This window comes from Dasypus novemcinctus, chromosome 17 (assembly GCF_030445035.2).
Source record: "Dasypus novemcinctus isolate mDasNov1 chromosome 17, mDasNov1.1.hap2, whole genome shotgun sequence".
In the NCBI taxonomy this organism is placed as follows: domain Eukaryota; kingdom Metazoa; phylum Chordata; class Mammalia; order Cingulata; family Dasypodidae; genus Dasypus; species Dasypus novemcinctus.
In genome coordinates, this window is record NC_080689.1 from 100,772,391 (window position 1) to 100,797,763 (window position 25,373).

Consider the following 25,373-nt stretch of genomic DNA (forward strand, 5'->3'; position numbering starts at 1 on the left):
ATCCAGGGATAAAAACTGCCTGAAAGTGAAATCTTTGAAAAAGATACTCCATGCTAACAGTAACCAAAAAAGATCATGTCTTCTACACAAGTAAAAGAAAAAACTTGCCAACTTTGATGAGTGATTCTGCAGTTCTTTGGGATTTGAGGGTTCTATGACAATGGAAATGAGGCCATGGCCTCTTGTGGTTTAGAAAAGCCTGAGAGAAGAGAGAGAAGAGGCAGGAGGAGGAGGGGGAGGAGGGGGAGGAGGAACTGGAGGGAGGAGGGGAGAAATGGGACATAAATAATGGCAGGGAAGGTTCATGTGGTCAGAGAGAACCCTGCAAAGGCACTAATAGAAGAGGGGAAGCTTAAGTGAGCTAGGAGAAAAACTCTCTGACCAGGTTCTGTACTAGAGCAGAAAAGAAAAAATGCTTTAATTGATACTGGTAATGAAATCTAGCAAGAGACTTGCTCAATTGCAAAATTCCTTTTTCCTCCTAATTCATCTTGAATATGTCTGTGTTGATAATACTTGTTTAACTTAATACCCTAGCTTTTAGTCATTTTTAGAACTAGAGAAACCTATTTCTTGAACAGAAACCAGTCAGGATTTTTGTGGCTCCTTTGCAACACACCTTGTCCTTTTGGATGGCATGGAACTCTTCCATCAGCAGGTGACAACTCAGAACTGTGCAGGTGAGAGATATAGTAGAAAGAAAGTGTTCCTTTCAAGCACTATAAGAACATTATAATTATGAGAGTTTCTTTTTCCTCCACTTCACATTATCTGTATATTTTTTGTTAGGTGAAAGTGACATAACATAAAATTAACGATTTTAACAGTACATTCTGTGGCATTTAGTACATTTACTATGTTGTGCATAAAATTTATCTAATTTCAGAACATTTTTATCCATTCTGAAGGAAAACTCATAGACCCAAAAGGAGTTACTCCACCTTCCCCACTCCCCTCAACCCCTGCCAGCCATTAATCCTCATTCTGTCTGTCTTTATTTGCATAGTATAGTGGGGGGTAGGGGGGTGGGAACCTTATATTTTTAATGTAACATTTGTGCTCACGGTAGCATAAAAAAAGACAAATAAAAAATTTTTTTAAAGTTTCCATTTATATGATAGTTTTTTGACATTACAGGAGTAATCTGTTTGGAGTGAGTACAAAAGTCCTAAAAGATGAATTACTGATAGTTTGTCCCAAGTATTGCTCTAAAATATTCCAAGTGTTGATTCACTTATAACCATAGCATTTCATAGGTCTTAATTTCCCTTGAAGATTTTCCACTCTAAAATCCTGCATATCTTGGGAAACTACAATTCTGTTCATTTTAATTATTTTTATAATCTTGGGTCCTAGAATCATGACCTGTTAGTTGAAAAGGGGCCAGTAACCATCTGTTTACAATGAGACTTCCCACTCCCCCCCACCCAGCGCACCTCCTGCTGCCCTTTATTGCGCTGCACCCTGAGCTTCAGTCTTCTGTGATGTAGAAGAATATTTATCTCACAACAGGGGGTAGGGGGTGGGGGGTGGGGGGTGGCTGGCAGCTCCTCTCAGGAGGCATCCCCACTCCTGGCCAGGGGGATCCACGTGGCTGCTAGGCGCTGGCCGGATCTTGGGGGTGGGGAGACCCTCCTCCTGGAGGACACAGGTAGGGGCCCCGAAGTCTAGTGGGACGGGAGCACGCAGGAGCCTTACGTGCGCGGGTCCGCCTCGGGCCGTGGCAGGGGGGTGGGGCTCCTGGCAAGGGCGTGGTGGGCGCTCAGCCACGCTGCTGGCCGCGCAGCCGCTTTCCCCACCGCTCAGCCCCGCCCGCTGAGGCCCCGCCCAGCACGCGGCGCGCCGGCTGCACCTTTCGGACCCTCAGGGGTTCCAGTCCCGGCGGTGTCCTGGTGCTTGGGCCAGGCCGAGGCTCCGCGCCCGGCAGCTAGCGCCAGCCCGGAACCCTCAGGTGGAGCGCATGGTCCCTTCTCAGACGTCGGCCTGCTCCTGGCTCGGAGCTCGGTACGTGTGCGGACCCCACCCGGGGGTGGCGGGGCGGGCCAGGGCGCGGGGCGCGGGGCTGCGGGGCCCGCCAGCAGTGCGGAAAAGCGGGCGAGTGGAGGTCCCCGCGCTGCGCTGAGGATGCGCCTGGCCCGCGCGGCCGCCAAAGCTCCCGCTGTGCGGTTGGGGCTGCCTTCACGGGGCCTGTGGGCGGCCGGGGGCCCGGGGCCTGCTTCAGTCTTTGGCATTTTTCCAGACACAGATAACTTGTTTATTCTGTGAAAGTTAGTTGAATGAAATTACCTCGTTAGAGCTGCAGAGCTATTTACGATGTACCACCTTCTCTTATCCAAGCCCCAGTTGATAGGCATTTGTATTTTTTTCCCAGTTTTGATGGCCATGAACTTTGCTGTGGGAATCATGGTACAGCAGTTTGTCTTGGATAGATATCTTGGAGTGGAACTAGCAACAATGATGTAAGTTTATATATATATATATTTTTAAAGATGTATTTATTTATTTAATCCCCCCTCCCCCGGTTGTCTGTTCTCTGTGTCTATTTGCTGCATCTTGTTTCTTTGTCCGCTTCTGTTGTCAGTGGGAGGGGAAGTGTGGGCGGCGCCATTCCTGGGCAGGCTGTACTTTCTTTCGCCCTGGGCAGCTCTCCTTGTGGGGCGCACTCCTTGCGCGTGGGGCTCCCCTATGCGGGAGACACCCCTGCGTGGCAGGGCACTCCTTGTGCGCATCAGCACTGCACATGGGCCAGCTCCACACAGGTCAAGGAGGCCTGGGGTTTGAACCGCAGACCTCCCATGTGGTAGACAGACGCCCTAACCACTGGGCCAAGTCCGTTTCCCAGTTTATATTTTTAAGAAACTGACAAAGTGTTTCCCAAAGTGGTAGCACCTTTTGGCATTCTAACTAGAAAGGTATGAGGGCTCCAGGTTTTCCACATCTTCTTTAACAGTTGGTATTATCTTTCTTGATATTAGCCATTTTACTATGTCTATATGATGTCATAGCAGATTTTAATTTGTATTTCCCTAGTGATGAAAAGAATTGAATGTTTCTTCTCTGGTGAAAGTGTTATTTACATAGTTTCCCATTTTTAAGTGCTGTTTGTCATTTTTTTTAACAAATCATTTTTATCTGTATGTATCAACAAAGCATACCGTTCACCGCACAATCAGTGGTGTTTGGCAGCATCACATAGTTGTGCATCCATCACCTCCATCATTACTAGAGCATTTTCTTAATTTGAATAATAATTTAAAAAGTAAATCCATCACTTCTCCATCTGTGCTTCCTACTGTTCACAGCTCCCCTTTTTGGCTATTCTTGCACAGATACTTTTATTTCCCCTCTGTAAATTGATTTACATTTACATTTTATGTAAATGGGATCATACAATATGTTATACAATATATTTAGTTCATAGCGATCCTCTATTTATTGTATTTATCCTTTTGTGTCTGGCTTGCTTCACTCAACATAATGTCCTCCAGGTTCATTGATGTTGTCAAATGTTTTAGGGCTTCTTTTCTATTTTTTTTTAAGATTTATTTTTTATTTATTATTCTTCCCTTCTGCACCCCACCCCCAGTTGTCTGCTCTCTGTGTCCATTTGCTGTGTGTTCTTCTTGTTTCCACTGGTACTCTTGTCAGCAACACCCAGAATCTGTGCCTCATTTTGTTGCATCATCTTGTTCTGTCAGGTCTCCATGTGTGTGGCACCACTCCTGGGCAGGCTGCACTTTCTTTTGTGCTGGGTGGCTCTCCTCATGGGGTGCACTCCTTGCACGTGGGGCTCCCTTATGCGGGGGACACCCCTGCGTGCCGCAGCACTCCTTGGGAAAATCAGCACTGTGTATGGGTCAGTTCATCACATGGATCAGGAGGCCCTGGGTTTGAACCTTGGACCTCCTATGTGGTAGGCAGATGCCCTATCTGTCTGGCCAAATACGCTTGCCCATTTCTTCTTAAATACTGCATAATATTCCATTGTGGGACTATACCACTGTTTGTTTATCCATTTGTCAGTTGATGGACACCTGGGTTCTTTCCAGCTTTTGACATTGTGACTAGCACTGCTATGAACATGAGTGTGCAGATGTGTATTTGTATCACTGCTTTCAATTCTGGGTGTAGACCCAATAGTGATAGTGCTGGGTCACTGGCATTTTTATTTATTTATTTCTCTCCCCTCATCCCCGCCCTGCCCCAGTTGTCTGCTCTCTGTGCCTATTTGCTGCATATTCTTCTTTGTCCACGTCTGTTGTTGTCAGCAGCACGGGAATCTGTGTTTCTTTTTGTTGCATCATCTTGTTGTGTCAGGTCTCCACGTGTGCAGCACCATTCTTAGGCAGGCTGCACTTTCTTTTGCACTGGGCAGCTCTTCTTCTGGGGTGCACTCCTTGCACATGGGGCTCCCCTATATGGGGGACACCCCTGCATGGCAGGGCACTTCTTGTGTGCATCAGCACTGCACATGGGCCAGCTCCACATGGGTCGAGGAGGCCCGGGGTTTGAACCACAGAACTCCCATGTGGTAGATGGATGCCCTAACCACTGGGCCAAGTCTGCTTCCCTATATTCAACTTCTTTAGGAACTGCCCAACAGTCCTCCACAGGGGCTGTACCATTCTGCATTCCCACCAATTGTGAGTAAGAGTTCCTATCTCTCCACATCCTCTCCAACATTTGTAGTTCTCTGACTTTTTAATTGTGGCCATTCTGATAGGTGTGAAAAGATATCTCTTAAGTATGATTTGCATTTCCCTAATCATTACTCATATTGAACATTTTTTCACATGTTTTCTCACCATTTGTATTTCTTCTTTGGACAAATATCTATTCATGTCTTTTGCATTTAATTGAGTCTTTTTTAATTTTTGAGTTGTAACATCTCTTTACATATCAGGGATCTTAATCCCTTATTGGACATGTGATTTCCAAGTATTTCCTTCTGCTGAGGCAGCTGCCTTTTGACCCTTTTGACAAAGTCCTGTGAGGTGTACATGTGTTTAATTTTGAGGAGGTCCCATTTATCCATTTTTTATTTTGTTTTGTGTGCTTTGGATGTAAGGTCCAAGAAACCACCATGTAGCACAAGGTCTTTAAGATGTTTACCTACATTTTCTTCAAGCAGTTTTATGGTGCTTTTATATCTAGGTCTCTGATCCATTTTCAGTTGATTCTTGTATGGGATGTAAGATAGGGGTTCCATTCCATTCTTTTGGTTGTAGATATCCAGGTCTCCCAGCACCATTTATTGAAGGGACTTTTTCCCCATTAACATGGACTTGGTGGGTGTCTGAAAAACTAGTTGACCATGGAGGTGGGGGTTTATTTCTGGACTCTAAATTCTATAATACTGATCCATGAGTCTCTCTTTATGCCAGTGCCATGCTGTTTTGGCCACTGTAGCTTTGTAATATGTTTCAAGGTCATTGAAATTCCTCCCATGTTGCTCTTCTTTTTTAGAATGCTTTTGGTTACTTGAGTGCATTTTCCCTTCCAAATGAATTTGGTAATTGCCTTTTCTATTTCTGTCAAGTAGGCTGTTGGAATTTTTATTGGTATTACATTGAGTCTATAAATCAGTTTAGGTTGGATTGACATATTCATGATATTTAGTCTTAGAGTAAATGAACACAGAGTGTCATTCCATTTGTTTAGGTCATTTTAAATTTCTTTTACCACTGTTTTGTAGTTTTCTGCATCTAGGTCCTGTACTTCTTTGACTAAGTTGATGCCTACATATTGAATCTTTTTGTTGCTATTGTAAATGGAATTTTCCCCTGATTTCTCCTCTGATTATGCAGTACTACTGTACAAGAACACTGATTTCTGCATGTGGATCTTGTATTCTGCCACTCTGCTGAACTCATTTCTTATGTCAAGTAGCTTTGTTGTAGACATTTCAGAATTTTCTAAACATAGGATCATGTCATCTGCTGATAGTGCAAGTTTTATGTCCCCTTTTTCTATTTGGATGCCTTTAATTTTTTTTCTTCTCTAATTACTCTAGCTAGAACTTGTAGTACAATGTTGAATAGCAATGATGATAGTAGGCATCCTTGTCTTGTTCCTGATCTTAGATGGAAAGCTTTCAACCTTTCCCCACTGAGTACAATGTTGGCTGTGGGTTTTTCATATATGCCTTTTATCATATTGTGGCATTTTCCTTCTATTCATACCTTTTGAAGTGTTTTTTTTTTAATCAAGAAAGAATGCTGGATTCTGTCAAATGCCTTTTCTGTGTCTATTGTGATCACCATGTGTTTTTTCCCTTCAATTTTTTTTAATGTGGTGTATTATGTTGATGGTTTTTTTTATGTTGAGCTAACCTTGCAACCAGGAACAAATCCCCCTTGGTCATGATGTGTAAGTCTTCAATAATGCTGCTGGATTCAATTTGTCAATATTTTGTTGAGAATTTTTGCATCTGTGTTCATTGAAGAGATTGGTCTGTACTTTTCTTTCCATGTAGTGTCTTTATCTGGCTTTGGTGTTAGGGAGATGTTGGCTTCATAAAAAGAGTGGGGTAATTTTCCCTCCTCTTCATCATGTTGGAAGAGTTTAAACAGGATTGTTGTTAATTCTTTTTGAAATGTTTGGTTGAATTTATCTCTGAAGTCATCTGGCCCTGAGCTTTTCCTTGTTGGGAGGTGTTTGATGATGGATTCAGTCTCTTTAAATGTGGTTGGTTTGTTAATTCTTGTATTTCTTGTAGTGTCAGTGTAGGTTGGTTGTGCCTTTCTAGGAATTTTCCCATTTCTAGGTTGTCATTGTTGGCATACAGTTTCTCATAATATCGTCTTTTGATTCTTTTTATTTCTGTGGGGTCAGTCATTACTTCCCTCCTTTCATTTCTGATTGTATTTATTTGCCTATTTTTCTCCTTTGTTAATCTTGCTAGCGATTTGTCAATTTTACTGATCTTCTCAAAGGACCAGCTTTTTGGTTTTGATTTTATCTATTTTTTTTGTTGTTGTTGTTCTCAATTTCATTTATTTCTGCTCTAATCTTTATTATTTCTTTCCTTTTGTTTGCTTTGAGGATTGGTTTGCTGTTCTTTTTCCAATTTCTCTAGGTGTTCAGTTAAGTCTTTGAGTTTAGTGCTTTCTTCTTTTTTAATATAGGTGTTTAGGGCTATAAATTTCCCTCTCCAGACTGGCTTTGCTGTATCCCTTAAGTTTTCATAATTTGTGTTCTCATTTTCATTTGTCTATACATTTACTGATTTCACTTGCAATTTCTTCTTTGATCTACTGATCATTTAAGAGTGTGTTGTTTAGACTCCACACAGTTTCAAAGTTACCTTTTTCCTGTCTATTCTTGATTTCCAATTTCATTCCATTTTGATCTAAGAAGGTGCTTTGTATAATTTCAGTCTTTTCATATGTATTGAGACCTACAGTGTGCCCTACATGTGGTGTATCCTGGTGAAGGGTCCATGGGCATGTGAGAAGAATGTATAACTTGCTGCATTTGGATGCAGCATTCTGTGTATCATTAGGTCTAACTCATTTATAGTTCTTTAAATTCTCTGTTTCCTTGTTGATCTTCTGTCCAGTTGTTCTGTCTCATAATGTGAGTGGTGTATTAGAGTCTCCAGTGATTATTGTACAGATGCTTGTTTCTCCCTTCAGTTTTGACAGAGTTTGTCTTATGTATTTTGGGGCACCGTGGTTAGGTGCATAAATATATCTTGGGTTGTCCTTTTAATTAATATATAATGGCCTTCTCTGACTCATAACTTTTTTTCACTTCAAGTCTGCTTTGTCCAATAATAGTATAGCTGTCCCTGCTCTTTTTTGGTTACTATTTGCATGGAGTATCTTTTTCCAACTTTTTACTTATAGCTGGTTTGTATCTGTGAGTCAAAGTTGGGTCTCTTGTAAGCAGCATATGGATGGCTTATGTGTTTATTATCCATCCTGTCAATCTATATCTTTTGTTTGGTGCATTTAATCCATTAACAATCAATGATAGGACTGTAAATGCATTGTTTACTTCCTACATTTTATTCTTTGGTTTTCATGTGTCATGTCATATTTTGGTGTCTTTTTTCTCTTGGTTATCCTTTCTGCTCTTCTTTTGTCTCTACTCTCCTCCAGGCCTTTCTCTTCTTTTTCTTTCAGGCTCTATGGCTTCCTTATTATTTCCTGCAATTTGGATTCTCTTTTACAAACTCTCTTAGTTTCTGTTTGTGGATATTTTATACTCACCTTCATATTTGGAGGACAGTTTTGCTGGGTGCAGAATTCTTGGCTGGTAGTTTTTCTCTTTCAGTCTCCTTATTGCATCATACCACTGTCTTCTTACCTCCATGGTTTCTGATGAGAAATCCATACTATTACTGGGCATCCCTTGTATGTGATGATTTGCTTCCCTTACTGCTCTCAGAATTTTCTCTTTATCTTTGACTTTTGACATTCTGAATAATATATCTTTTGGAGTATGTCTATTTGGATTTATTCTGATTAGGATAAGGTGGGCTTCTTAGACATGCAGGGTAATTCCTTTTGTGAGCATTGGGAAATTTTGACTATTCCCTTAAATACTCTTTCTAATCCTTTTCCCTTCTCTTCTCTTTCTGGAACTCCCATCACATGTATGTTGTTGTCCGTTTTCTGTTGTCATTCATCTCCCTGAGCCTCTGCTCAATTTTTTTTCCCCGTTTTTTTCCTCCCTCTGTTCTTTTCTCTCTTCAGTTTCAGCTGTTCTGTCTTTGGTATCACTTATACTTTCTTCTGTCCTTTCAAGTCTGCCTGAAATTGTTGTAGACCTTTAATGTGTTTTTGATGTCACCTATTGTGTCTTTCATTCCCATGAGCTCTGTTGCTTTTCTGTTCCACATTTCAAATTCTGTTTTTTGCTTGCTCAACGTCTTCTTGATGTCATTCATCCCTTTAGCCATATTGTCCTTCAACTCATGAATTTAATTTTGGAAATTGGTACACATCTTGTTAATTAGTTCTCTCAAATCCTGCATCTCTTCTGGGACTTTGATATATTCCTTTTCCTGGGCTATGTCTTCCATTTTCTTCTTCTGGCTCATAAATTTTTGCTGATTCTAGGCACCTGATTAGTATGTAGTTTACTCAGATGCTCAATTTCTTTGTCTTTTGTTGGGATTTGTAGCAGGAGGCTGTGTGTTACTGTTGCTCTTTGATTCTTGATTCAACCTGGATCATTAGGCTTGTCCCTGTTAGTTGCTCAAAGGTGTAACACAGCCTGGATCAATCTGAAAGGGTCCTACCTGGAGCCTAAGAGCCTTGTAATTTGAACTTTCTTATAAAAAAAGTCTCTAGCCTTCTCTGGCAGCCCCCTCCCATTTTCTGGGTAAGAAATAATTCCACTCCCTTCTCCATCTTCAACAATCAGTCCCCGTTCATAGAGGAGATTGAGAGGGTCAGGTTTCTTTACTCTCTTGCAGCCTCCTAAGGCAAACAATGGCAACGCCTCCCTGGCCTGGAAGGGGCTGTGGGACACAACAGACCAAATTTGTGGGTCAAAACCTGAGTCAGCCTTAGATCTTGTCCCTCTCTTCCCTGTTTTCTGGGAAGGTACATCCTCCACAATCAGTGCCAGCTATAAGAGAGGGAGATTGAGAATATTGGATTTCTCCAGTCCTGTTTAGTGTCCCAAGGTAGACAACAGTGTGGAAGGGCTGGTGGGACACAGCAGACCAGAACTGTGTGTCAGAAGCTATCAGCCTTAGGCAGTGCCCCTCTCTCTCCCCTTTCTGGGGATGGTAGATCCCTGGATACCCCTTTGTAGTCAGCTCAGAGGCCTTTGTGTCCTTTTTAAATTTATTTTTAAAAGATCCTTAGATTACATAAAATATTACATTAAAAAATATGAGAGATTCCCATATGCCCTACTCCCTACACTCCCACTGTTCCCAACATTATCAACTTCTTGCACTAGTGTGCCACAATTCATTACAATTGATGACCAGATTTTGAAGCATTGTAACTAAGCATTTATTGTAGTTTATACTCTCTCATACTCAATTCTGTAGGTTATGGCAGAATATATAATGGTCTGTGTATTAATCAGGGAAAGGGGTACTGATGTAAAATACCAGAAATTGTTTTTTTTAACAAAGGGTATTTATTTGGGGTAGGAGCTTATAGATAGCAGACCATAAAGCATAAATTACTTTCCTCACCAAAATCTATTTTTACGTGTTGGAGCAAGATGGCTGCTGACATCTTCAAGGGTTCAGGCTTCCTGTGTTTCTTCCCTTCCAGGGTATTGCTTCTCTCTGGGTTCAGGGTTCCTTGCTTCCCAGGGCTCCAGCTTCAGCATCAAACTGCAACATCAAAACTACAACATTAAGAACACTTAACTCTGTCCTTTGCCTTGCCTTTTATCTTTGTGTCCCTGCTGATCAAAGGGTAGGGACTCAATGCCCTTCTGGCACAAGTGACTAACATAATTACCTAATCAAGTAAACCTATGAATCCAACATAATTTAATATGCCCCCCTAAAAAAGATCAGTTTACATACATAATCCGATATTTCTTTTTGGAATTCATCCATAATATCAAAATGCTACAGCCTGTATCTGTCATTGCAATGTCATTCAGGTCTATTCCAAGTCCTGAAAATGCACCCATATTATACCTCTTTTTCCCTCTCCCTGACTTCAGCACCACCAGTGGCCATTGTCTCCACATCAATGAATAGTTTTTCCATTGATAGAACCACAGTACATCTATAGTAGAACACCAGTAAGTTCACACTAATCTATATTTTATTCCCCAATCCTGAGGATTCTGGAATGGTGATGCCTGCTCTACCTGAGAGGTGACTTTGAACTCATTTGGCTAATAGATGAGACTTTCTTGCTTGCAGTTGTTGACTTTCTCAGTTTCTTGGTATGGTGGTTGTCCATCCTCACCTCCTTGTTAGTTGTCCTGGGTGAGGCCAATGAACTGGAGAGTAGGTGTTACACCTCCACTGAGTCTCAGGGCCCAGCTGACACATGAACCATCCAGAAATTCAAGTCTTTTGGATGTACACCTACCAATTCCAGCATCAACTATAGGTTCAAATAAAAGAGATAGAAGAGGCATGTGTAGAGAAGCACATTTGAGTCCAACTCTGTCACACTTGGGAGCACAAACTCCAAAGGAGGACCCAGTGGCCAGGCATCAATCTCTGGAGCTATCTGCCCTGAACATATGAGCTGGGTATCTCTGGATCCCTCAAGTGTCCCACTATTTGTGGTAGCATCTGCTTCGGCAGTCTATGACATCCTGCAGAGACATTTTAAGTGTAAATCTCTGATGGCCTCCTGGCTTACCTTGAAGTCTCTTAGCCATATAAACTCATGTATCTTTACCTTTCCCTCCCTTTAGTTCAGTGTCCAGTCTCATTCCTGGGAGTCATGTCCCACATTGGGGGAGAAAGTAATGCATTTTTATGCTGAGTTTGGCTTAGGGAGAGGGCACATTTGAGTAACATGGAGGCTCTCAGGAAATAACTTCTTAGGTATCCTACATCACTGGGCTAAGTTACAAATTTAAGAGCAAAAAGTACATAAGCATAGTCAGCAATCTCAAGGGTATATCAATAGGCCATCCTTTTTCACTAGTCCTTGCTCCTTGGGGGATTGTTGCTGTAGCGTTAGAGAATGTGGCAGAGCTCCCAAGGATAGGACTTCAATATTCTTTCAGTTATTGTGTGAATCTCTACCCACTGTGGCAATGCCCCATGAACATTTGAACATATTTATATACCTTGTATATATCCCCACATGAACTTCCTTCCATATATCCCCCATCACAGACACCCCACACCAGTGGTCCTCCCCTACCAAAGGTGTAACCCTTTTGTTATCTAAAACTTCTTCAAAAATGAAGCCAAGAATATTTTCAAATTCACTTAATAGGAAAATGAAATAATAACGAAAGGTTTAAACATCATAAATAAAATACATAACAATTTAAGAAAACAAAAACTAAAATAGGGTTAAAAAAGGGATATTTAAAAAATGAAAAATAGTTAAAAAATTAAGTTTTGCCTTTCATCACTGTAATATATGTTGTCCTATATGTACAGTTACATTTTCTTCCATTACTTCCCCAGTATTTTACCTTTTTCATTTTTTCTTCAAAGCAGTTATAGGTCACAGTAAAGTCATACAGAATATAGGGGACTCCCATATACCCAACATCCCCCCCCTTTTTCACCTTTCCTTTTTAAGAACCTTTTTTTCATATGGATGGCACATTTGTTGCAACTGATGTACAAATATTAAAACATAGCTGCAAGCTATGGTCAGTGGTTTCTATTATGGTTTACATTTTAGACCATATATCTTTATGCATTTTTGATGAAACTTAACATGGCCTATATCCATCATTGCAAGATCATACAGAACACTTCCTTTGCCCCCTAAATACCTACTCTTCCACTGATCCCTTTCCTCCCTCTCCCTCCCCTCAGGACCCACTGTGCCCACAAGGCTTCACTCCTTGAAGGACAAGATTTGTAATTCTTGCAACAATGCTGACACAGTCGTCTGTACTCCCCTATTGGGAACCACCCATACTCTCCAGAGACACCCTCCCCTGTGTTTGAGAACATATCAAGACTCCCCTGTATGGGAGTTTAACTCCTTTCCACTCATTATGTGGGTCTCCCCCACTGATCGAACACACTATGACAAAAGCATCACTTGCACCTTCTCTAGAAGACTACTCAGGTATGCCCTGTCCTAAATGTACCTCTGTCCAGCACCCTAAACCAGTAGCCCTTCCTTGTCATATTGCCAAAACAATTTTCTCAGCATTGTAGTCTCAACCACATACCTGCCAATCCCCAGTGTTCACCTGCTACCTTCCCCAACCCTTCCCCCATTTCCATGGACCATCCAACCCATCCTCCTTACCCTAGCTCCCTGTCAAGCTTGTACCACCCAACCCAATAGTATCCCTACACCCCTGTCATATCCCTTTACTGCACAACTACTCACACCTTATCATAGATTTCACCCCTATGGGCATTGGGTCACAATCTTCTCCCTTTCTATTTCCTGTAAACCTATCTTCCAGACTCTAGCTCCCTGAGTTGGCTCACTTAACTTAATTCTTATCAAAGAGGTGATGTAATATTTGTCCTTCAATGCCTGGCTTGCTTCATTCAACATAAGGCCCTTCAGATTCATTCATGTTATCCCATGTGTTGTACTGTATTCCTTCTTACAGTTGAATAATATTCCATTGTATGTATAGACTACATTTTGATTATCCATTCATCTCTTAGTGGGCATTTGGGTTGATTACAGTTTTGGCAATAGTGAATAATGCTGCTACGAACATTGTTGTGCATAATCACTTCTTGTCTTTTGTTTTCAGTTCTTCTGGATATATACCCAGCAGTGGAATTGACGGGTCTTATGACAGAACTACAGTTAGATTTTTGAGGAAATCCCAAACTGTCATCTGAAATGGCTGGGCCATTCTACATTCCCACCAGCAGTAGATGAGGGCATCCATTACTCTGCATCCTCTCCAACACCTTAGTCCTCTGATTTCTTTAATGTCCACCAGTCTGATAGAAGTAAGATGGTATCTCGTTGTAGTTTTGATTTGCATTTCCCTAATAGCTAGTGATGTTGAACCTCTTTTCATATGCTTTTTAGCCTTTTGTATTGCTTCTTTGAAGTGTCTGTTCAAATCACTTGTCCATCTTTAAAATAGGTTGTTTGTCTTTTCATTTATTTATTTATTTTTAAAAATTTATTTAATTCCCCCCTCCCCCGATTATCTGTTCTCTGTGTCTATTTGCTGCATCTTGTATCTTTGTCTGCTTCTGTTGTCGTCAGTGGCACGGGAAGTGTGGATGGCGCCATTCCTGGGCAGCCTGCACTTTCTTTCGTGCTGGTTGGCTCTCCTTATGGGGTGCACTCCTTGCGCATGGGGCCCCCCTACATGGGGGACACCCCTGTGTGTGTGGGGGCGCTCCTTGTGCACATCAGCACTGCGCATGGGCCAGCTCCACACAGGCCAGGGAGGCCCAGGGTTTGAACCGCGGACCTCCCATATGGTAGACGGACACTCTAACCACTGGGCCAAGTCCCTTTCCCATGTCTTTTTATTTTTGAGATATAGGATTTCTTTACATATGCTGGATATTAGGCTCCTATCAGATATTTGGTTACCAAATACTTTCTACCATTGTCTTTTCCCTTTCATCGCAAACTTCTTTCTGGTGCAAATGGTTTTAATTTTGAGGTGGTCCCATTTATCTATTTTTTTCTTTTGCTTCTCATGCTTTGGGTTTGAAGTTCATGAAGACATTTCCTATTACAAGGTCTTATAGATGCTTCCCTACTTACCTTCCAAGGTCTTTATGGTCTTGGCTCTTATAATTAGATCTTTGATCCATCTTTAGTTAGTTTTTGTATAAGGTGTGAGATGGCTATTCTTTTGGATATTCATATCCAGTGTCCAAGCACCATTTCTTGAAGAGGCCATTCTCTCCCAGTTGAGTGGGCTTGGTGGCTTTGCTGAGGATCAAATGACTGTACATGCCATGATCTATATCAGAACTCTCAGTTCAGTTCCATTAGTTATTGTCTGTTCTTGTGCCAGTACCATGCAATTTTGACCACTGTAGCTGTGTAGTATGCCTTAAAGTCAGGTAGTGTGATTCCTCCAATTTCATTTTACTTTGTCAGTATGTCTTGGAATATTCAGGCACTCTTGCCCTTCCAAATAAATTTCATAGTAAGTCTTTCCAATTCATTAAAAAATGTTGTGTTGATTTTTATTGGGATTGCATTAAATCTGTAGATTAGTTTGGGTAGGACAGACATCTCAATGATATTTAGTCTTCTTATCCATGAGCAGGGAATATTCTTCCATTTATTTAAGTCTTCTTTGTGGGAGGAAGGGCACCCGGCTTGCCACAGTAGCAAACGGTGCGGCAAGAAGTGATACCGCCTCTGCCCACTGGGCCTAGATAAGGGGACCACGCCTGACTAGGCCTTTGCTGCTAACGGCTGGCCGGCGCTGCCCTCCCCCTTTTTATCTCCCGCCTAGCCCAACATCCGGCCAGCTCTCACTCCCCCTTTCCCCTCCCCTATTCCAAACCTCTCAGCCAGCCCTCTGCCTAGCAACCGCTTACAATCACCTATCAGGAAGCAGTACCCGCCCGCACCTATCAAATCCCTCCACGCAGTCCCTAACCCTATAAAGCTATGTCCCCTTCCGCAATAAACCGGACTTGCATACAGACCTGGTCTCCGCGGCATTCTTCCTCCCCTCGCCGTGCGTCCTCCATGCCTGAGAGCCCCTCTGATGCTGTCTGCCATAGCATCAGACGCCACTGCGGTCTAGTCTGACCCCTCCAAACCCCCCCCCCGTCAGCATCAGGGTGCAAGCCGCCCCAGCCACACTTCTTTGATTTTCTTTAACAGTTCTTTGTAGTTGTCTATGTATAAGTCATTTACTTCTTTAGTTAAATTATTTCTAGATATTTGATTTTTTTAAGTTTCTATTGTAAATGGTATTTTTTTTCTTGATTTCCTCATCAGATTGCTCATTATTGGTGTAGAGGAATGCTACTTATTTTTTTGCATTATTCTTATAACCTTTGACTTTACTGAACTCATTTGTAAGTTCTAGAAGCTTTGTTCCTGAGGGCTTTCTCTGTATAGGATCATGTCGTCTGTACATAGTGAAACTTTTTTTTTCATAGTGTAACTTTTACTTTAAAAAAAATATATATATATATATTTATTTATTTCTCTCCTCTTCACCCCCCCCAACCCCAGTTGTCTGTTCTCTGTGTCTGTTTGCTACATCATCTTCTTTGTCCGCTTCTGTTGTTGTCAACGGCATGGGAATCTGTGTTTCTTTTTGTTGTGTCATCTTGTTGTGTCAGCTCTCCATGTGTGTGGCACCGTTCCTGGGCAGGCTGCACTTTCTTTCATGCTGGGTGGCTCTCCATATGGGGCGTACTCCTTGCACGTGGGGCTCCCCTACACCGGGACACCCCTGCGTGACACAGCACTCCTTGTACGCATCAGCACCGCATGTGGGTCAGCTCCACACAGGTCAAGGAGACCCGGGGTTTGAACCATGGACCTCCCATATGGTAGATGGACTCCTTATCCCCTAGGTCAAGTCCACTTCCCTCCATTTAGTATTTCTTGAATGGCAGGTTTCTTATTGACAAATGCTGTTAATTTCTCATTATCTGTTAATATATTGAAGTCTTCATTTTTTGAATGCCAGATTTTCTGGATAGAGAATTTTTGGCAGGAAGTTTTTTCTTTTAGCACCTTAACTCTGTCATACCACTGCTTTCTTGCCTGTATGGTTTCAGATGGGAAATCAGCACTTAATCTTTTTGAGCTTCCCTTGTATGTGATGGATCTCTTTTCCCTTGCTACTTTCAGTATTCTCTTTGTCATGAGCTTTGGACAATTTGACAAGTATATGTCTTGGGCAGAGGTGTTGGGATTTATACTTTTTGGGTTGTGCTGTACTTCCTGGACATGTACATCCCTTTCCCTCAGTAGGGTTGGGAAGTTTTCAGCCATCATTTCCTCCAGCACTCCTTCTGTCCCCTTTTCCTTCTCTTTTCCCTATGGGATGCCTACAGTGCATATGTTTCTGCCATTCAAATCCTTAAGTCCCTGCTGGAGTTTTTGTCTTTTCATCCTTCTGTTTTGCTATCTGATTTCAGATGTACTGCCTTCCTCATCATTGAGTCTTTCCTCTGTCTGTTCACATCTGCTGTTTTGTGCTTTCAGTGTACTTTTGATTTCCTGCATTGTGCCATTAATCACCATCATATCCATTATCTTTTTATGTATGTATGTTTCCAATTTCTTCAGTATATTCTCCCAGTGTCTTTTTTTAAGATTTATTTTTTATTTATTTTTCTCCCCTTCCTCCCCTCCCCCCAGTTGTCTCCTCTCTGTGTCTATTTGCTGTGTGTTCTTCTGTGTCCACTTGTATTCTAGTCAGTGGCACTGACAATCTGTGTCTTTTTGTTGCATCATCTTGCTGCATCACCTCTCTGTGTGTGGCGCCATCCTGGGCATGCTGCACTTTTTTACACTGAGCAACTCTCCTTATGGGGTGCACTCCTTGTGCATGGGGCTCCCCTATGCAGGGGGACACCCCTGTGTGGCATGGCACTCATTGCACACATCAGCACTGCACATGGGCCAGCTCATCCCATGGGTCAGGAGGCCCTGAGTTTGAAATTTGGACCTCCCATGTAGTAGGCAGATGCTGTATCTGTTGAGCCAAATCTGCTTCCCCCTGTTTCTTTTTAATATCCTCATTCTCTTCCTTCACTTCATTAAGTTGACTCATGATATTTGGACATCTTTGATTAGTTCCATGTTCTGTATTTCCTCCTTTTTTTCAATTTGTTCATTAGCCTGGGCCATGTCTTCCTGTTTCTTAGTATGGGCCATACTTTTTTGTTGGTGTCTAGGCATCTGTTTATCTTGATGGGTTTATTCAGTTGGTTAGCTTCTCTTTCTGCTCTAGTGTTTTATTTTGTTATTGTTTTTGCATGTTGTAAGTTTTCACTTTGACACTTCATTCCTCTTATTGTATTTCCTTGTCTGTGTTGTCTTGAAAAAAATATGACCAGAGGAAAGGAAAGAGATAAGAAGAGGAAAAGAATAATAATAGCAGTAATAATAATAAAAGGTAGAATAGGGGTCATACAAGACCTAGGAAAATAAATACTCCACATGAGTGAAAAATCTTAAGGACAGTGGAATAAGTTTTAAAAAGTGGAATAAAAAATGAAATGAGAAAAAATAGAGAAAAATAATGAATTAAAAGCCTGGAATGATGAGTAGAGAGGTGAAAAAGAAATTTAAAAAATTTTAAATTGAAGACCAAGCAAAATAGGCAAGGTGCATGAAAAAGAACAGAAAACAGAAGATAGATAAATGAAGGAAAGAAAAGAAATTATGTAGGTAGAAAAAAATCAGTAAAAGTAAAATTGGGGGACAAAGCGAGGGGAACACCACAAAAAAACAAAACAAAACAGCAGCAGCAAGAACAACAAAACAACTGAGGAAAGACAGCCTTCCCTTTAGGTCCCTAAGGAGCTTCTCAGGCTGCTGGTGTTCATCATTCACCCTGCGGCCTACCTTCTGCAGGCAGGTGATGGACCCAGTTTTAGTGATTAAAATTTAAAAAGTTAAAATAAAGAAGGGGGACTTTTTTTAAAGCAAAGAAATAACAGGTCCAAGAGCACTTAAATCAGAAAGAGTGCCAGCATATTCCTTGTTATAAACTACTAGCTGATGCCTGATAACCAGTTGGGTCACACCTTAGACCAGGGATCTCATAAATGCAAGGCAGGACTCCCTCGACTGAGCTAAATTGTCTCCTTAAGTTAATGGGTCTTTAGAGAGCTAGGTGCCACCTTCCCCAGGTGTTTGTAGACTTCTGTACCTGCTAGAGTCTGGCTGATGAGGCAGTTGTGCCTAGCCCCTCTCTAGTCTAATGGCTTTCTCTCCTCAGGAGGGCATCTGGGTGTGACAGCCTGCCTGAGGGGATCCCACCTCCCCTCTCCCAGGCAGATTTGGGTTTCTTCCAAGATTCCAAGGGGCCTGAGCTGGCCAAACTCACCACAAAGAAACCACTGTGCAGCATCTGCCAGACCCCTCTTCCTCCCAGGGAACACACCTTCCCAGTCCCTTGGCAGCAGCAAGCCAGGGGCCATGTGGCTACTTGCCAGGATTGTGGGGTACATGTGCAATTCCCAGCCACAGGGGTGAGCAGCTCCTGGTTTTCTTCTTTATCTTTCCAGTACCTTCCAGATGACTCAGAGCACCTTCCTGTTCTATAAATATCCAGATCCCCTCCTTTAGATAGGTACCTGCCTTCTGGTTGCTTTTTTTTGTAGGCTTGTAAGTCTCTACCTACCTTCTTCATCCCTTTTCCTGGCAGTCCTCAAGGCTGTTTTTTGGGGGGAAGTGGGCTTGGCCCAATGAATAGGGCATCCACCTATCACATGGGAGGTCCACTGTTCAAACCCCAGGCCTCCTTGCCCCATGTGGATCTGGTCCATGGACAGTGCTGATGCACATAGGGAGTGCTGTGTAATGCAGGGGTTTTCCCTAAGTAGGGGAGCCCCATGTGGAGGGAGTGTGCCCCATAAGGAGAGCCACCCAGCACAAAAGAAAGTGCAGCCTGCACACGCGGAGAGCTGACACAACAAGATGATGCAATAAAAAAGAAACAGATTCCTGGTGCTGCTGCTAAGAATAGAAGAGGTCACAGAAGAACACACAGCGAATGGACACAGCAGACAAATGGGGGCTGGGGAGGGGAGAGAAAAAAATAAATCTTTTTTTTTTTAAGTTGTTTTTTTATGTTTGGTCCTCTAGAATATCCTCCCAGTTGTCTCTATTCCCTTGGCAAAAAAATGCTAGACCCATAGGAAAGGAAAGAGGTAAGAATAATAGTAATAATAATGCAAAAAATTTAAAGAGGAACTGCATAAGAGCTAGGAAACTAAGGAATATAAGTAAAAAACCATAAAAAATACAAAGGAATAAGAATAAAAAGAGTTGGAATAGAAAAAATTAAACAAGAATGAAAATAGAAAAAAATAGAATGAATTAAAATGCCAAGCACATCAGAAGACCGTAGAAGGAAAGAGAGAAAATGAAAAAATGAAGACCAAAGAAGAACTGGTAGAATGAAAGAAAAGCAACAGAAGTCAGAAGGCAGAAAAACAAAAGGAAGAGAAATAAAATAGGTTGAAAAATGAGTTTAGAAAAAGGAACAAAGAACAAAGAAAACAAAAGAGTAACAAAGAAGCCACCCTAGAAGAGCAGCCTTCCCTCTTAGGCCCCCAGAGACCTCATAGGCTGCTGGTGTTCATCAGTCAGTCACCTACAGCCTGCCTTCCACAGGTGATGCATCCAGTTTTACCAAGTGAAATAAAGGAAAAAGAAAAAAATCCAAGAAACCATTTAAAAAACAATAGAATCTCAGCCTTATGTCCCTATCATGAGGTGCTCACTGTGTGCCTACTCTCTCTGGATCCCTTCACTCAGGAGGTACCAGGGCTCCAACTAGGCACCTGCATGCAAGGCAGGGGCTTCCCTCTTGTGCTGCAGCAGCCCTATGAGCTAAACAGGCTTTTGGAAGCTTGTCTGGTTCTTCCTGGCCCTGTTTCCCTTAAGAGTTGGACTTTCTAACAGCTTTCAGGGGCTGGGCTAGTTGGGTGCCCATCCCTGCCCCTCCTTGATCAAGTTTCTCTCTCCCAGGGTGGCTGGGTGTGACAGCCTGCCTGAGCAGATTCCCCCTCCACTCTCCCCAGGGCCACCTCAGTGCTGGCTGACATCCTCCCTGAGATTCAAAGGGGGCTGAGGTTTCCAAACCCACAGAAGAGTAACCACTGCCCACCCTGCAGCAAACCCGCTTCTTCCCAGGGAATGCTCCCTCCCCCTCAGCTAGCCTTTGAGGGCCAGGGTGTCCATGGAGGCTATTTGCCTTGAGGGTGGGGCTTGCCCACCACCTTTTCCAACCACAGGGGTGAACACCTCATGGTTTTCCTTTGAGCTCTTTATCTCTTTGTCCATCTCCCTCCTGAATGATGCCTGCTGCCTCTTGCTCCTTGGATTCCCAAAACAGCTCACTCAAGTTAGGCCCTTTCCCCCTCTCTCCCATTTTTTTTTTCAAAAGAGATGAGCAGTTACCCACTTCCATCTACACCATTTTCCAGATTAGTGCATCTACAAATTTTTAATCTGCTCAGTGAGTGAAAGGAAAACATGAGAATTATGTCTCCCCAAGTAGAGAATATCAATAAAGGGCTAGAAAGTATAAATTTAGTGGAAATAGAAATTCTGGAGTTGAAAAGTAGAATGATGTGAGAACTTCTCTAGAGGTGGTCAACAACAGGTGTTTCCCTGACTAAAGAGCTAAACAATTCCCTCAGCAGCCTGGAGTGTGCACCTTCCTATTTCAGTCCTTCCTATCCCAGATCATGTGCACTTCAGAAGATGTAGCAGTGAGACCTTCTAGTTTTCTTATTAATTTTACTGGCACTAGTGATGTTGAGTGAATTTTCATACCTTGCTCATGCTTAACTCACTGCAGATCCTGTGATTTAGCATATAAAGAGGAGGGGACTTGGTCAATTATTGTGTTTTCAGAGACCTCTACTTCCTTCTGAGAACCAAAAACTGCACCCAGCCTGAATGAAAATACGCCAGTGGAGACACAGCTCTGTACTCAGAGATATTCCACATCCTGGGCTCTGAGTCCCCATGAAATTTACAGGAAAATTTTGCCCTCCATTAACAGGGAGAATTAGGACTCAAATTTCTGTGAACCCCAATATCCCTCAGAGAATCCCACATATTCCTACCCAAGTCAACCAGATCTCAATGAAAGCCCTCCTCATATTATATAAATTAGTCTATCACAGTCTCACAAGGGAGAAAGGTGATTGTTTTCTCTATTAAAGATACTTATTGAAGCCATTTAAATTGGAGAATTGGTTTTTCCATTTCTGTAAACAAAAATGGCTGCTGGGATTTTTATAACTATTATATTGAATCTGTAGTTCCCTGTGGGTAGTAGTGTTGATATTAGAACAATACAGTCTTATCATTGTTGAACAATGGATGTTTTGCCATATGTTTAGGTCTTCTTTAGTTTCATTCAGTTGTTTGCTAGTGTTCATGTGTTTTATCCTTTCATTAAATTCATTTTAGCTATTTTATTTGTTAGCAGCTAATTGAATGGACTTTTTTTTGCTGTGCTGTTTAAATGAAAGTGACTTTTGTGCCTTTATCTCCTACTATGCAAGTTTGCTTAATGCCCTTATTGTTGCATTAGTATTGTTGTGGCTTCTTTGGAATTATGTATTTAAAGGAGTATGTCATCTATAGGGATAGCTTTCCTTCTTCCATTGCAGTATGGATGATTTTATTTCTTTTTCTTACCCAATTGCTCTGGCTAGTACAATGTTGAAAAGCAGTGATGAAAATTTGTTAACTTATCTTGTTCATGAACTCTTGGGAAAGATCTTCAGTATTTCACTATTGAGTGTAATGTTAGCCATGGATTTTTTAAATGCAGCTGTGAACAGAGTAGAATGACTTCCACAAATGACCATACACGTAGTGAGCAGCAGAAAGTCTCCAGATTATAGGCATCCTGTGCGTGCATTTCTGAAATCCTGGAATGTGAGTTAGTTGTAGGATACCTACATTTTTGTGGTTTTGAAGAACTTAATTCTTGCTAATGTCCATATGTTCAAGGTTTAATAATAAGATCATGATAGACTATGCCTGAAATATTTTGATGTGTTCTTAAATTTTAAAAATTCAATAAACCCTATTAAATAAATTTTTCTTTCCTCAGGTTATTTATAAAATAGTATTTTAATTGGAGTAACAAGTATTACCAGAATCCTTGAGGACCATGTGTGTCTGATGATAGGTATCAAGCCATATGTTGGTAATATTGTAGTCCAGATATAAATGATGCTGAACCTATTTGATTATGAATCTAAAGCAATAAATAATTTTCAGAATTTGCTGAATATGAACCATGATTGCTAACACCAAATGTGTATGAAAATAGATTCATTTAAAACTAAATAGAAAATAACTGTAGTCATAAAGTATAAGAAACTAAAATCTAATGATTGTAGGAATACAAAACATTAAATATACAAAAACAAGATAATTCAGAAATGAAATATAGTATAACTTATTGAAATAACATATACATATTGCTTTTGAATATATATAGACTTTTATAGATCATTGATTTTGAAAATCTATAGATGTATAGAGAATGACTAGATTTTGGCAACGTGGTAATGTTTCTCAAGAGAGGAGTACATGTAAAAGGAACATTCAGTAGTCAGGTGGAGAAAGAAAATAGACAAGAAAAGGTGCAGTAGAGGAAATGAACTGAGTGAAGACCCTTCTTGGAAGAGTGGTGGAAGTATAGAATCTGAAAATATCAGGAAGAAAGCTTCCATATTTTAAAATATTTCAAAAAACCTGTAGAAAGAGAAACAGAGCTGTATTGTTAGAAAGCTATTTTCAGTTTCACTCTGTCTATAAAATTTTTTTAATCATGAAAACCAAGAGAAAAAACATTGTTATTTTCAAGTATCAAAGTAATACAGGGAGAAAAGGCGTAGGTGCAGAGTAATCCACAACAAATGAATGAAAGATCTTTGTCGTGATCTATATTATGTACTGAAGTATACTTTCTGAAAAGTAGAGAACAGGCATTAAGAAAATGAAATAATACATAAGATATCATAAATTTTAAAAAACTCAAAAAGTGAATGAGAAGAAATAAGAAAAATGGAAATACAGCTCAAAATTGAAGTATAACCTCTTAAGAAATAGGGTGACAAGATAATGCTTGAGTAGATAAAGTGAAAAGCTGAAAGGGCTGAAATATTAAATGGAGAATGTTAAAGATTAAAGAAAAACACTCAGAAGTTGAGGAATGGTTCTGATGATCCACTAGCTGAACCCTGGGTGCCTGAAGCAGGAAGTGGGTGGGGCCATCCCCAGTCTGGAGGCCTTGGGTGGGCCCTGAGGTCTGGGTGGGGCCTGAACATGGGCAGTGCTGAAAGCTGCCCCGGCCCTCCCTCCCATGATGCTCAGCTCCAGGCTGCAGGCCTTGGCAGGTGGTGTCCAGGCTCCTTCAGCCTGGCCTTTGGTGATGGCTGTGGCTGCTCAGGTGCTAGGCAGCCTTGAGCTCTGTACCCTGGGAATGTTTGCAGGAGGTGTTAGTCCTGTGCACTGGGGAGGGTGCAGACCTGTGCTGAGTCTCATCCTTTAATACTGGACCTCCTGCTGCTGGAGCGGGAGGTGGTACATTCATCTGGGTGGAGCTGGGGGACTCCAGATCACTGATTTGTCAATTAAAGAAAAGTCCATGAACTGGGTTTCCACAGAGCCGTTAAACAGATGGATGCGCTCCAGGATGACTGTGTGCTCCCCCTTGTTGAGGGCAGTTCTGTTTTATGTCCTTTGTCCTGCCTTGTATGTCACCCCCTCTCACTAAGAGTATCCTGATGTGACTTTATGTTACATGGTCAAGCTATTAGGTCTATTTTGAGCATTTCTTTAAGAAAGGTTGGCTTAATGACTGAATGATTTAAGTTAAAAAAACTTGTAAAACATAGGGTGTGCAATGAGACACAGGCATATATACTTGTGTCTGGATGGCTTATCCAGCAAGGAGGTGTGTGAAATTGGTAAGTGGGTGTCTGGGCAGAGGTAGAATGGAGGGAATGGGCTGGATGAGAGGGAGGCTTACCTTTCATTGTGTACCTTTTTCAACATTTGATTTTTATTAAAATGAGAGTTTTTTACAAAATACACAATAATAAGATTCTGGGAAGGGATCATTATAGGCATTTGTAATATGTCCTGTTATGTGAATTTTCCTTCTAGGAAACCCCTAGTCAGCTGGACAATCCCAGGCAATGGGACAAAATTTTGTTTTTATATTCATGAGAAATATTGGTATGTGCTTTTCCATTCTTTTAATATCTTTTTCTGGTTTTGCCATTGGGTAATGTTGGCCTTATCTCATGAGTTAGGAAAGGTTCCCTTTGCATTGTTTCTGAAAGAGATTGTGGGGAATTGGTTTCATTTTTCCTTAAATGTTTGGTAGAATTTGCTTTTGAACTGTCTGAACCAGGTCCTTTATTTTTTGGAATGTTATTAATTATTGATTCAAAATTTTTATGGCTATAGGGCTATTCTGATGATCTATTCTTGTGTGAGTTTTGATAATTTGCATCTCAAGAACTTTTGAGTCATTACATCTAAGTTATAAAATTATTGGACCTAAGGATGTTCATAGTCTTGTTTGATTATCCTTTTAATGTCTGTGGAAGCAGTAGTGATGACACCTCTTCCATTCCTGGTATTGGTAATTTTTATCTTCTCTATTTTATGTTTGGTTAGCCTAGCTAGAGATTTATCCGTTTGATCAGACCATTTCAAACAACAAACTAAGGCTTTAGTTTGGGCATATGTTTTGATTTCTATGTGATTAATGTGCAGGAGTGCACTCGCTGGGCTGTATGATAAGTTTATGTTTAGTTTTGTAAGAAACTGCTAACTAGTTTTCAGAGTGACTGTACCATTTTATGTTCCCTTATGCAATGTATGAGTGATACCGTTTTTCTGCATTCTCACCAACATTTGGTATTGTCACCTTATGTTTTAGTTGTTTTAATAGTGTGTAGTTGCATATCATAATGGTATAGTTTGCATTTCCCTAATGACTAATTATATCCAGCATCTCTTCCTGTACTTATTTCCCATCCATTCATCTACTACAGTGAAATGTTTGCACATATATAGTGCCCATTT

At 41.3% G+C, this 25,373-nt stretch overlaps 1 long non-coding RNA gene across 1 annotated transcript in view; it reads left to right on the top strand.

Moving 5' to 3' along the window:
* Nucleotides 1-2,372: 2,372 nt before the first annotated feature.
* The window catches only part of LOC139436711 (uncharacterized), a 40,685-nt gene continuing 17,684 nt past the window's right edge, over nt 2,373-25,373 (top strand). Inside the window, exon 1 of the long non-coding RNA XR_011646053.1 lies at nt 2,373-2,459. This is a non-coding gene — a long non-coding RNA (uncharacterized lncRNA). The remainder of the gene's footprint in view (nt 2,460-25,373) is intronic.